We start from the raw sequence: 14,871 nt of genomic DNA, 5'->3' as shown, positions 1-14,871 counted from the left end.
TAAAGAATCCACCTGCAATGCGGGAGACCTGGGTTTGATCCCTAAGTTGGGAAGATCCCCTGAAGGGAAAGGCTGCCCACTCCAGTATGCTGGCCTGGAGAATTCCATGGACTGTACAGTCCATGGGGTTACAAAGAGTTGGAAATGACTGAGCGACTTTCACTTTCAATGAAAACATCCAGGACTCTCTTGGTCAAGATCATCTGTTACACGAATTTCTGGTACTGTAGTTTCCCTCAACTCTAGTTTTGGTTTGTTAGGCAGCAAACATTGATTGACTATTGGCTGCATGCATGACACTGTGCTTAGTGCTAAAGGGTATAAAGTAGAATACAGTATAGTGAAGCAGTTCATGGCTCCAAGAAGGAGAAACAGACTGGTGCATATTTTTGGTCCAGAATGAGAAACACAGCAGGAGAGGTATCTGCAAGGCAGACTCCCGCCCAATTAAAGAGAAGCAAGTGCTTACCAACGTGCTAAGGACTTTAAGTAGAGGCGGTCAATCATTGAATATTTAGGTTTGGAGCTGATGAGAGGTCTGGGCTGAAGTTAATGATTGGGAGGATAGTAGACTTGTCATTTTGCATCCACTTATTCATTGTTTTTTCTTTCGCCTGGGGGTGTGAACCTTTCCCCCTTGGACATAGCCAAGTTTGGATCGCCAATCACCATGTTCTTTTCCTGCCTTCCCTACTAGTGGGGTTGGCACATGTCCCAGCCAGACCAATATGATGCTCACTCTCTGGAATTTCAGTCTTGACCAAGTTGCTGAAATGAGTGGCTGCTGGTTTGCTCAATGGCTGGGTCCTGATGAGATTGCTCCTTGCTTGGTTCTAACAACTCTGGGACTGAAATCCATCTAGATCTCTTCCTTTTAAAGCCCAATTCTCCAGTTTACCTTTCAATTCTGTAAATTACTTCTTATCCTTCCCTCAAATTCCTTTTCAGATTATCCAGTTGTCAAATCCAGTTTCTGTTGCTTGCAACCATGTAGTTAAATTATAGGACTTACTCCATAGCATTCAGTTCAGTCACTCAGTCATGTCTGACTCTTTGCGATCCCATGGAATGCAGCACGCCAGGCTTCCCTGTCAATCACCAACTCACCGAGCTTGTTCAAATTCATGTCCATTGATTCGGTGATGCCATCCAATCCTCTCATCCTCTGTCGTCCCTTTCAATCCTTCCCAGCATCAGGGTCTTTTCCAATGAGTCAGTTATTTGCATCAGGTGGCCAAAGCTGATGCTGGAGTTTCAGCTTCAGCATCAGTCCTTCGAATGAATATTCAGGACTGATTTACCTTAAGAATTGACTGGTTTGATTTCCTTGCAGTCCAGGGACTCTCAAGAGTCTTCTCCAACACCACAGTTCCACACTTCTCCAACACCAAAGCATCAATACTTTGGTGCTCAGCTTTCTTTATAGTCCAACTCTCACATCCATACATGATTACTGGAAAAACCATAGCTTTGACTAGATAGACCTTTGTTGGAAAAGTAATATCTCTGCTTTTTAATATGCTGTCTAGGTTGGCCATAGTTTTTCTTCCAAGGAGCAAGCATCTTTTAATTTTATGGCTGCAGTCACCATCTGCAGTGATTTTGGAGTCCAAGAAAATAAACTCTGTTACTGTTTCCATTGTTTCCCCATCTATTTGCCATGAAGTGATGGGACCAGATGCCATGATCTTAGTGTTTTGAATGTTGAGTTTTAAGCCAACATTTATATAACTATATATAACATTATATATATATATGTACATATAAAACTATATGTAACATTATGTATATATAACTATATATCACAACATTACATAATTATATCAGCTTAATTTAGTGGTTAATGCTAGTGAACTAGATAGGAAAGTCTTAAAAGCACACTCTGGAATTGGTTTCCTGGGTTTAATGCTAGCTTTTTCACTAATTACTTTAGCAAACTTGAAGTAAAATACTTTATTTCTGTGACCTTCAGTTTTTATGTCTATAGAATGGCATTTCCAATAATCCTACCTACTTAATGCAGTTTTTTAAAACCCGAAGGAGAGAATGCATATAAAACACTTAGCATGGTGTGTGGCATGTGCAAAGCATTCAATAAATGCTAGAATGGGTAGGGAATAAATGTTGCAAAAGCTAGTAAGGATGTGAGTATGGAGAGATTTGAGTGGGGAGGGAAGAGATAGCAGAGTGAAGTCATAGAGTCAGAGAGGATGATCATTCCAATTATAGTAGGGAAAAATGCTCCAGAGATATCAAATAAGGGCTAAAGATTAACAATCATCAGCAACCAAAAAAACCAATTCAAAAACAACACAATTCAAAAATGGATAAAGGGCTTAAAAAATATTTCTCCAATATAAAATGGCCAATAAGCATGCGAAAGGATTCCTGACATCACTCACCATCCACAGAGAAATGCAAATCAGAACCACAATAAAATAATACTTCATACCCAACAGGATGGTTACTATCCATAAAATAGGAAATAACAAATATTGGAGAGGATGTACAGAAATTGGAACCTGCGTGCACTGGTGATCAGAATTAAACAGCAAAGCTTCTAAAGAAAACAATTTGACAGTTTGTAAAAAGTTAAACTTAGAATTACCTTATGATCTAGCAATTCTATTTCTGGGTATATACCTCAAAGAATTTAAAGTAGAACAAACAGATACACATACATTAATGTTCATAGTAGCATTATCCACAATAGCAAAAGGTAGAAACAACTGAAATGTCCTTTAAACAATAAATGGATGAACAAAATGTGGAATATTATCCAATCTTAAAAAGGAATGGCATTCTGATACCTACTACTACATGGATGTACCTTGAACAATATGGTTAAGTGAAATAAGCCAGACACAAAAGAACAAATATTGTATGATTTGACTTAGAGAGCTATATAGAATACATAAATTCATAGAGACAGAATGTGGAACAGCAGTAACTGGGGTGGGGGCTAGGGCAGGGGGAATGGGGAGTTATTGTATACTGCATAGAAAGTTTGTGTTAGTGATGATGAAAAAGTTCTAGAAATGAATAGTGAGATGCTTGTGCAACATTATAAATGTACTTAATGCCACAGAACTGTACACTTAAACAGGATGAAAACGATAAATTTTACACAGCTACTACACGAAAAAAGGGCTTTCTAGATGGCACTAGTGGTAAAGACTCCACCTGCCAATGCAGGAGACGTGGGTTGGATCCCTGGGTTGGGAAGGTCCCCTGGAAGAGGGTATGACAATCCGCTTCAGTATTTTTGCCTGGAGAATCCCATGGACAGTGAAGTCTGGTGGGCTACAGTCCATAGGGTCTCAAAGAGTTGGAGATGACTGAAGTGACTTGGCATGCACCATAATAAAAAAATATGTGCAAAAAAGGCTATTGTGAATTAACGTGTCATAAGGGACCATTTTTAGTCCTTTTAGTTTCCTTTAGACCTTTTAGTTTCAGGACATAAGGGCAAGAACCACTAGTTTACAGTATGCTATGGGGAAAATAGGAAGCCAGGCAACAGAATCATTAAGAACAGCTTCCTCCAAAGAAGCTTGGGTGTGAGGAGAAGGATGGGTAGGGTGTAGCTACAGGGAAGACTCAGGGTCAAGAGAGAGTTTCTTAAAGATATTTTGAGATATTTGGGCATGTTTATGTACTAAAGAGAATCCAGCAGGAGGAGAGAGGTTGGTTCTATGGCAGAAAGACGAAGTTGATAGAACCAGGTCCTGAAGAAGTCAGCAGGAGAATGGGGAGAAGGCAGGAAGTTTGAGCAGAAGTGAATGTAACTTTGCAGATTGGGTGGAAGGTTGAGGAAGTTTACATGAAAAACATTTATTTCTTCTGTGAAGTAGCAGATGAAGGCTGTTCATGGGGGTGAAGCACGTGAAGCTGAAGCGGGAGCTGGATGTTTGGAATAATGGCTGAGAGCAATAAAAGAGGGAGCTGATCAGTAATAAGTAAAAGGAATACCATTCATGGTTGAGGGCATGGGAAGTGAGAATCACAATTTTTTGTGTGTGTGATTGAATAATTTTTATCCATTTATCATCAGTAGCTTTGGGGAGGACTGGAGAAAGCAGATTATTGCATTTACTCTGTATTTTGGGTTTTTAGGGCAGAGGACATAAAGATGAGGAATTTGAAATGCAGTTTTGGTGGGAGGAAGACTAAAATAATTGGGGTCCAGGCTGATAAAAAGGAGAAATCAAGCGAGAAGGAAAACCTACTAGTCATTGGTAGCTTTCACTGACTAAGCTAGTGGAATTCTGTTACCTCTCATGAAACTGATATCGAAAGATCACTGGTCTTCAACACCAGAAGGCCTGGCTTCTAGATTCAGTTCTGCCATTAACCAGGTTGAACAAACCATTTCATACCACTGGGTCTCAGTTTCTTTAACTGTCAAATGGGACTGAGCTCAGAAGGTATCTGCAGCCCCTTTCAGTTTTGATATTCTGGGACATAGATGATTTTCCTGATTAGTGATTTTCACATTTCACAATTTGGATGAATAACCTCTAAGCCAATATATTATTAAGTGCTAGTCTATGAATTAGAGACAAGTACCCCGGGGTTTTGGCAACAACAGGTTATCGCAGATCTGTGGGGCAACTGGGACTTGAACTAGATCTTGAACACTGGGTGAAGTTTGGGGAGAAGTCTCTCTTGACCATAAGCTGGCAGTTTGGACTTGACAGTGCCTTGGTTTGGTTAGCCATTTTCTGCTTCTTGCTTCTTTCAGGGGCCGAGAGTTCCTTGCTAGTTCCCTTCTCAGTTCTGTGCAGCCAAGTTTGTCTCATCTCTCCCTAGCTCCTCATACTTTATACAGATACTGGGATGGCTTCTGCTGTTTACAACTGAACCGAGGCCCCTCTTGAGGGGTGTGGCTGGGTGTTAGCTGCTTAGACTGACAAGACACCTGTACCATCCACTCTGTCCCAACCTCTCATGGATTTGCCATTTTCTGTTAAAAACAGCTCCTTGTGGTTTTCACAGCCCACCTGCCAAGTGTTGATAAGCCTGCATTCCAAAAGGGCATTTCCTCTGCCCATGCCTCTCCCATATGATGCATATCAGAGTCTACATAATGCATACTACACACTACTCGTTTGACTAGAAAAATGATGGGAATGTATTTCCAGGGATGGCGATGTGAAGCTGGGTGGTGGATTATACTTCATGAAAGCAGCCAAATTCTCACTAGAAAGTGACCTCAGATAAATCCAGGACTAGGGAGACTTAAGTTTAGCACCAACTGAAAATTCTCAGAATAGATGAACTTAACCCTATGCTCTGACTGCTCAGAACCACTGTGAACTGAAGTGACTATCACTTGACTATTTATGTCCTCTCCAATTTTTAATTTCCCTAAAATGTTGAATGTTTCATGGGGAGAAAATCTGTTTGCATAGCACTCTTCAGGATACTATGGTAGAGGAGAAAATAGTTTGAGACAGTTTCCACTTTTATGAAATTGATGGTGGCTAAAGGTACACACATGTGAAAATTAATGAAGACTAATAAACCAGGCAAATCTATTTAGAATAATAATAGTGAATATATGTTGAGCACTTATGATGTGACAGGCACTCTTTTAAGCTTATAGGAGGTAAGGGAGGTGTAGGACTGACAGGGGAAAGTGCAGTTATAAGGCCAGGCCTTCACAGTGCTGTCTTCTAATATTTTCACCTGTCCTTCAGACTTATTCATCCTTCATATCCAACTGGAGAAGGCAATGGCACCCCACTCGAGTACTCTTGCCTGGAAAATTCCATGGATGGAGGAGCCTGGTGGGCTGCAGTCCATGGGGTCACTAAGAGTCGGACACGACTGAGTGACTTCACTTTGACTTTTCACTTTCATGCATTGGAGAAGGCAATGGCACCCCACTCCAGCACTCTTGCCTGGAAAATCCCATGGATGGAGGAGCCTGGTAGGCTGCAGTCCATGGGGTCGCTGAGGGTTGGACATAACTGAGCAACTTCACTTTCACTTTTCACTTTCATGCATTGGAGAAGGAAATGGCAACCCACTCCAGTGTTCTTGCCTGGAGAATCCCAGCGACGGGGAGCCTGGTTGGCTGCCGTCTGTGGGGTCGCACAGAGTTGGACACGACTGAAGCGACTTAGCAGCAGCAGTAGCATCATATCCAAGAGTAATTCTCACTCTCTCGGGGAAGGTGTCCTTAATATCTAGAACAACACTTCTCCAATAGATGTCATGAGCTGAATATTTAAATTTAAGCCAATTAAAATGAAATAAGATGAAAACTGTAAAGCCTCAGTTGCCCCCACTGTATTTCAGCTACTCAACAGCCACACGTGGCTAGTGGCTAACATACTTGGCTGCATACATCTAGAACATTTCACAGATGTAGAATGCTCTATTGGACAGCTTTGGCTAGAGTTTAGATGTCTACAACACATAACCTCTTTCATAATATCCAATGTATCTGAGTTCCCTGGACAGCCTCTGTCTCCCTCACTGGATTATACATCCCATAGAGCAGAGACTTGCTATCTCCCTAACCATGGTACACTTCTCATCCAGCACAGCATCTAGCATGTCTAATGTCTGACGCACAGTGATGTGTTTTGGCCATTCACCAATGCATGGGAAGAAATTAATAACTGCTTAGAGGAGTCAGAAAAATCTCCCACAAGAGGTAACATTTGGATTGAATTTTGAAGGATGAATATGAGCTCATCAGCTTGAAAAGGGACAGGCAACCAGGAAAACAGATATGCATATTAAAAGAGACAGAACTGCTATGGCCTATGTTTAAGGAAAGAATGGGTAAACAACAAGGGCCTACTGAGAGTACAGGGGACTATATTCAATATCCTGTGATAAAGCATAATGGGAAAAATATGAAAAATAATACATATTTATTAATATATGTATACAAACTGAGTCACTTTGGTGTACAGCAGTAATTGACACAACATTGTGATTCGACTATTTTGTTGTTGTTGTTTAGTCACTCACTCTTGTCCAACTCTTTGCCATAAACGAAAAGATCAAATAACAAGTTCATGGTGGTTGGAGCAGAGTTTATTTCTGTGTATTGTGGGCACGATCTGGGAACAAGTGTCTGGGAATAGGTTTAGATAGAAGAGGTACCACTGGAGACAGACAGTGAAGATGTCTTTTTATGTAATAATTTTAGACATTTTGCTGAAGAAAACAGGTGCCAGAAAACATTATGGGGGAGTGCAGTGATATGAACAGAGGTATGTATTTATCTATTCATTTATTTCAGTAGCACAATTATGGGAGCAATGAAGAAGATGAACTAGACTCGAAAGAAGCAAGAGCAGAGAAGCAAGCTATTTGGTGGCTAGAGCTGCAGCTGCAACCAGGAAATGGGTCTTAGGTAGAGCGCATAGGATGTGGTGACTTGTTGATGAGGTTGTGTTAACGTTAGTTGCCCAGTCGTGTTCGACTCTTTGTGAATGCATGAACTGTAGCTCACCTCTGTCCATGTAATTCTCTAGGCAAGAATACTGGAGTAGATTGCCATTCCCTTCTCCAGGGAATCTTCCTAACCCAGGGATCACATTTCAGGCAGATTCTTTACCGTCTGAGCCACCAGGGAAGTGATGAGATGGATAGTGACATAATAACGGATATAAGCAATATGGGAGGAGATAGAAATTTGGAAAAGAAAATAATTAACTTGATGTACCTATGGAAAATGTAAATAGGAAGCTGTCAATATGGTTCTGGAGCCCAGAAGAGAAATGAGGGCTGGAAATACAGACTGAGGAGTAGAGTGGTCAGCTTTCAGATTTGGTGGAAACCATGGAAACCACATGGGAGAACTTGTTGCATAAGAAAAGATGGGGGTGAAATTAAGACAGCGGAGAATACTATTATTTAGACTTTCTAAGATGGAGAAAAAAACAATGAAGCCAGTTTTTTTGAGAAGGAACAGTTACAGAAGCAAAGGAAGAGGAAGTTGTAAGAAGTACAGGCAGGCAATAGAAACCATAGTTGGTTAAAAGTTGATTGTTGTTGTCTAGGGATATGCTAACAACAAAGCCTGCCTTCTTTTCACATTCTTCAGCACTGATGCTAAATCCAAGAAGTCGCGTTGCCATAAACATTTTCCAACACTAGTGGCACTCCCTGTCTATTTTTTTCCTGATTGGAAACAACTTTCCTGTTCCCGCCTGTCAAAAGGAAAGGCCTTACAACTCATTCTCAGGAAGGTGTACTGGGGTGACAGCAACTTCACACTGTGTTTCTGCCAGAGGCATTTCATGACAATCATTGCTTTCCAGGGATGAATGTCTAAAACTAAATTTACTCTGTGACACCTTGAAAGAGACAACCAAGAAATGAAGGTTAGATGCTAAAAGGAGGCTGATAAGTGTTCTAATGTCGACTGCCATTTTCCTGAGAGTAGGATGTTTTATCACCTTTGGATAATGCCTGACTTACAGGGAAGACCTTTAACATCTGTGTTGCACCAGTCAACTGAACTATTTGAAGAATTAATTGAGCTGTCCTATGAGAGAATGAGTTGTCTGTCACTAGAGGTATTTGAACAGAAGTGATATATCCCCTAAGTGAGTATGGTGTATGGGCTCCATGTGTTGGGGAAGATTGGGGAGGTCATGGATGCCTTCTTAGTCTGCTATGCTGTGGTCAGAGAAGTGAGGATTGTGATGGGTGGAGACTTGACTTGGAACATACTCTGTCTGAACATGCAAAGGCATGGGAAGGAAGAAATGATAAGAAAATGAGTTTCCTGGAGACTTGGCATTCATATCTCCCCCACCTACCATCCAGGTATATCCAACACATAAAAACTCACCACAGAAGATTGAGTTTAAGAAAATATTTCAGAAAGCATCTTCAGTCTGGGAACACATCTTAGACTTCCAATACAGCTCAGAGAAACACTGGTAAAGTTGATTCAGAAACTACGAGCTGTGTCCTGAGTGTTCATCTGAAAAATAAACACCAAAGAAAAGTCTGGTGGTTTTGCAGTTAAGTTTCTGCAGAGTTGACATTTGCTATAAGCAATCTGGAGTGTGATGACATTGGAAAGGAGATAATTCCTAAGATACCCAGTAATCACCTGTCAGGTGCTGACAACTGTGGAATTCTATCTTCAGTGCCCTTTCCAAGTTGTTAGTTAAAGATAGGTAAGAATTCAAGCTGAGTCTTATCCTTGACTCTGACGTCCAGGCTATTTACTAAAAGAAAGCTCTATTAGGGTATTAGTCATAATAGAAAATAGAGAATGGTTGAAAGTATGGGTTCTGCTGGTTGTCAACTTAGGTTTGACTGAGTCCCAGCATTGTGATTTTTGGCAAGTTGCTGAGTCCCTCTTCAAACGTCAATGTTTTTCATCTGTAAAATGGGAAGTCTAATATCTGTATCCTAGTTGCTGTGAGAGTGAAATCAGTTGTTAATTCTATACAGAGGAATTCATTTATAACTTGATTCTTGAAAACAGGATATTTTCAGAGTGCTCAGTGTGGTAATTTTCATGAAGAGTGAGTAGGTTCACCATATATGGAATGGGTAAAAGTATTTTGCCTTTGTCAACAGGGGAGACTGAGAAAGCCCCAGTCACATCTAAGAGCTTCACAATGGAATGAGAGTCCTGCCAGCTTTGTCCCGCTTTCCTGTTGCCAGTGAGATGACAGGGAGAGCCCTGGGCAAGCACGTGCTTACTCCTCCGGGATCGATGAGTCAGAGATGGAGAGCAGAGGCTGATCTGCTGAGCCTCTGTGACCCTGAGCCCTGCCCCTCCCAGGTTGTAAGTGACGCTGGCCCAGTTTTGCATTATTTTCCCTTGGAGACAAATGCTCCTAGGAGGAAAGCAGAGTTTTCTGGGGTTGTTTATTATTGCAATCAGATCTGACAGGTGTTCTGTAGCTGCCTTCTATCCTTGGTCTCCTTTATTTCCTGATGAGCCTCAAGTTACCCCAAACCCTGTTTCCATGGTGGATAGCGGGGTTGCCTCACACCTTGGTCCTTGGTTGCCAGGTGTGATGATACTGCCACTTCCTGGATGTGACTCTGTTATGGAGTGTGCATCCCATGTGTGCGTGTTCATCCCTTGTGTGTGTTCATCTCCCGTGTGTGTGTTCATTTCCTGTGTTCATCTCCTGTGTGGGCATTTACCTCTTGTGTGTTCATCTCCTGTGTGTGTTCATCCCTTTTGTGTGTCCATCCCGTGTGTCCATTTCTTGTGTGTGTGTGTTCATCCCTCGTGTGTGTTCATTCCCTGTGTTCATCTCCTGTGTGGGCATTTACCTCTTGTGTGTTCATCTCCTGTGTGTGTGTTCATTCCTTGTGTGTTTGTCCCTTGTGTGTGTGTTCATCTTCTGTGTGTGTGTTCATCCCCTATATGCATGTTCATCTCCTATGTTCGTGTTATCCCCTTTGTGTATTCATCTCCTGTGTGTGTCTTCACACACACACATCTGGGCTTTGCCTCAGATCCAAGCAAAATTTCTCTCTTAGCACTTGGTGCCTACCTATCTTCTCTTAACCTTGACTTCTGCTCCAGGAAACCAGGATAATAGCACCTTGTGTTTGTAGAAACTAGAGGAGATGGTGGTTTTGAAATAAGCATTTCATGTATGTGAGCTTTGAAGATTATTATCATTACTAAAAACATTCTCTGGAGCTTTGCCTCTGCTTTTGGAACAACCACTCTGGACGAGTTCCAGATAGAAGTATGAATTCTGAAACCTACTGACTTAGGTGCAGGCTAGCTCCAGACTTGTGTACGTGCCTCTTCTCACAGGCGAAATGCTCGCCAAACTTGACTGAATGACTATTGTCAGTTCTCTTTTGCTGCATGTATTACTGCTCCTGAGTTCGTGGGCTTGTTCGGCAGCTTTGTCCTCTGTTTAGTTCTGCTGACTTACTAATGCATCGTCTGTCTGTTGTTGGACTGACTAGGAGCAGGCCATTTTGGAGGGTCTTGCTCATGAGGCTAGTGACAGTGTGAGCTTGGGTGATGGGAAAGACTGGGCTGTGTGGTTTTTCTCATCCAGCCTGGTTTATCCTTATGCTGGTAGGCTGATTCCAAGAGAGACGGGAAAGCATTCAAGGCCTTTTGAGGCTTGAATGTAGAACTAGTATGCCATCAATTATAGGGCATTTTATGAGCCAAAGCAAGTCACAAAGCCAACCCAGATTTGGGTGAGGAGGGAGGAGGGTTCAGGATGGGGAGCACATGTATACCTGTGGCGGATTCATTTTGATATTTGGCAAAACTAATACAATTTGTTAAAAATACTAATACAATTTGTTTAAATGTTAAAATAAAAATAAAATAAAATTTAAAAACAAAAACAAAAAAACTCAACGGTCAAAAAATGAAAAAAAAAAAAAAACAGTTAATGGGAAGCTGCTGTGTAGCACAATAGGGAGCTCAGTCGGGTGCTCTGTGTCAACCTAGAGGGTTGGGATTGGGTGGGAGGTGGGAGGGAGGTTCAAGGGGAGAAGACATGTGTATACCTATGGCTGATTCATGCTGATGCATGGCAGAAACCAACACAACATTGTAAAGCAATCATCCTTCAATTAAAAATAAATACATTAAATAATCCTCACCTAGTCAAGGGAGGATTGAAAAGGCACAGTGCAAAGGGCGTGGATGCAGGGAGCAGGGAACATCTGGGGGCACCAGTCTACCACATTCCCATCCCCACTTAGTTCTTAGTCCTGGGCTCCAGTGTCCTTGACTCAGTAATCAGTACACAAAGCTGAGCTGCTATGAATCCACTGTATTCCATCCAAGGGGCTGAAATGATTGCCTTTTTATAATATTTCGGCAACCACTTTCCTGGCACCCATGGAAGGAAGGTATACATCCTGTTCCCAATAGGTCAGAGCGTCTGATCTTCCCTTCTTTTCTGCTTTCCTTTTCTTTCTCTATCTCTCCTGACTTCTACTGAACATTCATTGAACTGGTGATCTCTTATACTCTGAAGAGTATAAAGCAAATAAAGACAGTGAGCAGGAAAAAACATGGGGATGAAATCCCAATGTGTAAAAGTCCTCTGCTCTCTGTTTGCTCTTGGAGTCACCCCACGGTTGAAATAACGTACAGTTGTCACTTGGTATTCAGTTTTGAGAAATGAGCCTCTTTTCCTTCCCTCTCATACCTATGACCAATATTTATTTATTTATTTTTTTACCATGGAGTGGTGGCTGCAAAAATGTCCCCATACCGAGTGCTTTTTTGGTCTTTCTGTAGCAGGTAGGCCCACCCACCGTGGCCATGACCTCAGGGCTCACTGCCCAGAGGTCATTTTTGCACATGGTCTGTGGATATTACTTAGGTGTCTGGAAATGCAGAGTCAGGAGGAGGAGAAATACAGAGCATCAGAAGGAAAGGTTGTGGCTGCCAAGTCACTGGGAGGGATGTTCCAGGACCAGTGAGACTCAGGCAAAAGCACACGAAAAGCTGCCCTGGAAAGGCTGACTCCATCAGGGGTGAGACTCAGGGGACTTCAGATTACAGAGTGACACGTAAAGGCAGGAGCACAACGCCTACAGCCACAGACTCTGTAATTTGGTTGTAAAGACAGGTTCCTTTGGACATACAGACAATGACATAGGAGAAAGGACCATTAGCACAGGGAACTCTACTCAATATTCTGTAATACAGCCACTATGGAGAAGAGTGTGGAGATTCCTTAAAAAACTGGAAATAGAACTGCCATACCACCCAGCAATCCCACTGCTGGGCATACACACCGAGGAAACCAGAATTGAAAGAGACACGTGTACCCCAGTGTTTATCGCAGCACTGTTTACAATAGCCAGGACATGGAAGCAACCTAAGGTCCATCGGCAGATGAATGGATAAGCTGTGGTACGTGTACACAATGGAATATTACTCAGCTATTAAAAATAATGCATTTGAATTAGTTCTAATGAGGTGGATGAAACTGGAGCCTATTATATAGAGTGAAGTAAGTCAGAAAGAAAAACACCAATACAGTATATTAACGCATATATGTGGAATTTAGAAAGATGGTAATGATAAACCTATATGTGAGGCAGCAAAAGAGACACAGATGTAAAGAACAGACTTTTGGACTCTGGAAGAAGGCAAGGGTGGGATGATTTGAGACAACAGCATTGAAACATGTGTGTTACCATATGTGAAACAGATCTCCAGACCAGGTTTGATGCATGAGACAGGGTTCTCAGGGCTGGTGCACTAGAATGACCCTGAGGGATGGGATGGGAGGGAGGTGGGAGGGGGGGTTCAGGATGGGGAACACATGTACACCCATGGCTGATTCATGCTAATGTATGCCAAAAACCACCACAATATTGTAAAGTAATTAGCCTCCGATTAAAATAAATAAATTTAAAAAATTCTGTAATAACCTATATGGGAATGGGAAAAGAATCTGAAATAGAATGCATACATGTATATGTAACAGAATCGCTTTGCTGTACACCTGAAACTCACATACCTTCGTGAATCAACTATAATCCAATATAACATAAAGATTGAATTAAAAAAAAGAGATCATGAAGTGCACAGTGGGTAGGAATGGTCTATAAAGAACAAAGAATTAGAAGGATGGTCTGGAGTCGCTATGGAAGGCTGACAAACTCTGGGGAGTTGAAAATGCAGGTCAGTTTCTGAAATGACTCAGAATGGCTGGGTCTCAAGCAGGGGATGAGGGAGCCAGGGAGACTGTACACATGTGTGCTCAGTGGTTCCTCGTTTGCTGATTCACAGCCTGAGCCTCAGGGTTGCATGAGACCTGACATGCCACCTCAGAAACAGGCTCTCTTGCCATCCAACATTTGGAAATGCTGGAAGCTTCTTTCACAAACCTTCCCTCAGCCCTTGATGAGGTTGGCGACACTCCAAACTGTATTATATGGAAGACAGACCGTCTGCTCGCATCTCTGGAGACACACCCTGGAGGAGGGAATCTTGAGTCTCCCAAGAAGGAGCCAGTTCACTTCCCTAGTCAGTGCAGACCCATCTCTTTGGCTTCAAAGCTCTCATTTCACATCCGAATCAAAGGCTGGCCTAACCATGGAACACAGCCCTTCCCTTCTTTTTTTTCCCCTGTCAAAGTGAAAGATGGCTGGGTGGGAGCTCTAATTATGTGGAACATGCTGGCACTATTTTCATGTCCAAGAAAATTGGTGTAACCACTGTCCTTGAAGCTGACGAGGTGATGCCATGGTGACCACAGAGATGGGCTGGTTGCTTCAGCAGTAGCAACAAAGCTCAGCGTTTGCCCAGTGTTTGTGACTCTAAGGAATATTTTCAGATATTATTTCACTTGAATCTTGGTCAATTTAGCACTCTAGACCCAATAACTATGACCATCTGCTCTCATTTCTCAGATTAATAAACTGAGTCTTGAGATTTAAGTAGGCTGGAAAACAAGATGTAGATTGTTTTCTCCCAACTCTCTCAGTTCAGTGTTATTTTTGTCTGATCATTTTTTTTCCTGATTAGTTCATCCTATGATTTTTAAAATTTGTTTGCTAACTTACTTTCTGTAACAAGGCCCCCAGATAAATAAATCAATGTTATTGATCTTTGTCCTTTCCGAAGAAGACTGAAATGACTCCAAAGATTTGTTCCACCAAGGTAATTCTAAGCTTGGCTTTGTGAGAACTCAAGGCTTTTTGTGCACTGTGATCCACTTAGGAATTTCAAGATGTCTGAAAGAGATCTGTGGGAGGGAGACGATGTTAAAATTTGAGCAGCTTTCTTCTTTTCTACCCTAAAAATATGGGTCTCTTGCTTAGTAATGCTGACAACAACCCAGTGAGGTAAGGAGGTCAGGCGCACTATCATCTCTCTGTTTTGAAAAGCAAGTACACAGGGAGGAAATAACTTGCCCA

This window comes from Bos javanicus, chromosome 9 (genome assembly GCF_032452875.1).
Source record: "Bos javanicus breed banteng chromosome 9, ARS-OSU_banteng_1.0, whole genome shotgun sequence".
NCBI lineage: Eukaryota > Metazoa > Chordata > Mammalia > Artiodactyla > Bovidae > Bos > Bos javanicus.
The sequence above is the reverse complement of the archived record's forward strand: the minus strand, read 5'-3'. Positions refer to the sequence as shown.